This window comes from Arachis ipaensis, chromosome B06 (genome assembly GCF_000816755.2).
Source record: "Arachis ipaensis cultivar K30076 chromosome B06, Araip1.1, whole genome shotgun sequence".
In the NCBI taxonomy this organism is placed as follows: Eukaryota; Viridiplantae; Streptophyta; class Magnoliopsida; order Fabales; family Fabaceae; genus Arachis; species Arachis ipaensis.
Window position 1 is genome coordinate 104,565,724 of NC_029790.2, and position 3,667 is coordinate 104,569,390.

Below are 3,667 nucleotides of genomic sequence, written 5' to 3' on the forward strand. Positions count from 1 at the left end.
TATTTTGTTGAATTGTGAGAATCCTGTAACAGTTTTGATGCTATAGATTTTGTGAATAAGTGGTATAAATTTATTTGTTTTTGCTATTTGTTGCATTTAGAAGTTAGAACCATCACTAAATGCCTTTATTACATACTTGTCAAGGAAAATCTACACTAGTTAGTGAGCTATCGAACAATGATCTCTACATTGTTTGTCGGTAAATATAATAATCCTTTCCTTATCCTCATCGCAAGATTTTTATTATGCAGTTGAGTTTAGAACTGCTGCTGCTGAAGGTAGAACTGTTGAGCAAAAAGTCTTGGAGGTAAGAGAATCAAACTTCATGAGTTTAGTTTCGCAAGCTCATTTGAATACCGTAAATTTATTTCTTTGTTAATCATTTCTGGTACCTAGTTTTCATAAAAATTATATAAACATTAACATTTTTGCTCTTCTGTGATTTATAGTCCAATCCTGTTCTTGAAGCCTTTGGGAATGCAAAGACGGTTAGGAACAATAATTCAAGGTGGGAAATAATAGTAAGTTTTCTTCTTATTTATTTATATAGCATTATTTTTATGCCATACTGTCTTACTATAATTTGTGACTTCTGCAGTCGTTTTGGTAAGTTTGTGGAGATTCAATTTGATCAGAAGGGAAGAATTTCAAGAGCTGCTATCAGAACATATTTACTGAAAAGACCACGTGTTTGCCAACTGTCAAACCCAGAGAGAAAATTATCACTGTTTCTACATGCTCTGCGCTACATCATATGAGGTAGTGAGATTCTTTTTCTTGTACTAATTTGTTTCTGGATGAAATCACACATTTGAGTGACCGATAATTACACAAAAATCCTCGACATAGGACCTCTAGAGTGTTCGATAGAGAATAAAAGATCATTTCCTTTTTCTATCATTGTCTTCATGTTAAGTATACAGTGTTCTTTGTACATTATGCCCTTTTGCTTAATTATGGTAATGCATACGGTTGTTATTCATTGTAATCATTTTTTCCGTGCTTAGAAGCTTAGAGCACATCATTATTCATTATTGGTCTTGCTATTAGCTCTAGCTGATAATTTGAATGGGGTAACAGAAATTTAGCATGATAGAACTTTGTTTTGACAGGAGATTATAAAATACAAATTAGGACATCCAAAAATATTTCATTATATGAATCAATCAAATTGCTATGAGCTAGAAGGAATTGACGAACATAAAGAATATATAGCTACAAGGAGAGCAATGGATGTTGTTGGAATGAGTTCTGAGGAGCAGGTATTTTATAGGAAGTTTCTTTAAGTTCATGATTAGATTCTTAAATTTTAACATGTGCTTCAATGCTCTGCCTTTCCATTTTTCTGTCATTCTTCATGATGCAATATTATTTTGTTTGTTTGTTATAGAGATATTATTTTGTTTACAATTGCAACATTTTAATCAAGTTTATTTGTTATAGAGATATTATTTTGTTTATAATTGCTGGTGTCTCTTGCTTGTATAGTTGAAAGATAAACACTATTACTTCTTTTTTAATTTAAACATGTATTCATGGTCTCAAATATTTGTATTTAATCATGCAAGTATATTAAAGAAATAGAAAAATTGACTTATTGGACCAATTTTAATATCTAAATATCTTGATTTTAATTTGTAAAATGGGTGTAGAATATGTAATTGAAGAAAAAGATTTTAATTCAATATTTTGTACATTTAAATATTACTAAACATCTATTGTAATATTTTTTTATTGTTAGCAAAAAAATCTTTTGTAACATTTATTAGAGTATTGCTATAGAATATCTATGGTAACATTTTTTAAGTGTTACAAAAAATATTTATAGTAACATTTTTTTATAGGTGTTACAAAAAATATTTATAGTAACATTTTTTTAAGTATTACAAAAAATATCTATGGTAATATTTTTTTAAATGTTACAAAAAAAAATCTATGGTAACATTTTCTAAGTGTTACAAAAATTATCTATGATAATATTTTTTTAAGTGTTACTATGAATGGTCTATTGTAACAATTCTCATAATATTACTACAGAATATCTTTTGTAATATTTTCACTAAATGTTATTAAATTTTTAGAAGAATGTTAGTAAAACTCTTTAGTAACACAGGGTGTATTTAACATTTGTTAAAATGTTACTAATATACATAAGTAATATTTTAATATGATTTAATAACATTTTTTAAATGTTAGTAAAAATCAAGTATGTAGTAGTGATGCTAAGACCATTTGAAATTAGAATTTTTTGTGTTTTATAATAATACAAAATTCTTATATGCATACAAAAAATCAGTCACCATATATTTATGTATATTGTATTGTTTATTTATTTTTAAATATTTTACATTTTAATATGTATTTTATATCAATAACTAATTTGGTAGTTGATGTTTTGTGTCTCCGTAGCATTGTTCGTAATAATATACTGATAATTAAAGTATCTCTAATGCATGATTTTAATTTCATTTTAGTTTGGATCCTACAAAATGCCACATAAGTATTTATGGAATCATATATCATAAAATTTAATTTGAAACTCAATGTAAAATTTATCACTCCAATGCTTAGCCTCATTTTAATTTATGCTTAAATTATTTTTATTTATTTCAAATAATTTTAATTAAATTGTGAAATTTTAACTAAAATAAAAATATAAAATTACAAAATTAATAATTTTGTAGATGTGAAAATTGAGAATTTTGTGTATAGGATTGGGAGAAATATTAGAATTTTATAAATAATTGAAAAAATAACTTACGATAAATTGATTTGGATTTATTTTTCTACCAAATAACTTAGTAATTTTAGGCTTATTTCAAACAATTTTTTTCAAAAAATAATTATTTATAATTTTAGTGTTATTTTAAGTAATTTTTTTCTAAAAAATTATTTAATTATTTTAGTTTTATTTTTAATTTTTTTCAGAAACGTAGTAATTTTAGTTTAATTCTAAATAATTCAAATTTTAGTTTTATTTTACTTAAAATTATTAGCCTTGATTATTATTTAACGATTATGGTTAATATGTATTATTAAGATTTTTATATTTTAATTATTTATTGAAATGGTAAAATTAATATTATTAATTTTTAGCATATATTGACTTATTTTAGGTTTATTTACCATATTTAGTAAATTATCTTTTAGTTTAAATGCTTAATTAATTAAAAAGAGAACAGTATCAACATCAGTATCAGTAATTATCAATTTATATTATTAACTATGTTTTATTTATTTTTACTTTAAGTATTTGTTAAAAAAAAAGTTTAGTTCATGTAGCCACCATGCTCAGAACCATACCCACATTATCCACACCCATTAAATTCACAATCATACCCACATTATGCATAGGAATATGCACAGCCTTCTATATAACTATGCGATCGATCAGTCATACACTATGTGCGAAACATACATGCTGATACTGATATTTTTTAAAAATAATATAATACCTTATTTACTGATATCAATATCATTTTAAATAATTTTGATCATGAATCATACTTTAACATGTTTCTATTTCATATTTTGACATAGTGACAAAATTTTTTCTTCCATAAATAGACCTTCTGTATTTAAACATTTCAAAAACTTATTACTTTAATTGATTGTTAGCATATGGTGTAGGCATATTGCCACACTTCTAATATTTGTCAAAGTCTAA

At 24.5% G+C, this 3,667-nt stretch overlaps 1 long non-coding RNA gene across 1 annotated transcript; it reads left to right on the top strand.

Moving 5' to 3' along the window:
* LOC107648453 lies at window positions 224-1,350 on the top strand. Its single transcript, XR_001621936.2, has 3 exons — window positions 224-307; window positions 450-508; window positions 599-1,350. It is a non-coding gene; the product is annotated as an uncharacterized LOC107648453 (long non-coding RNA).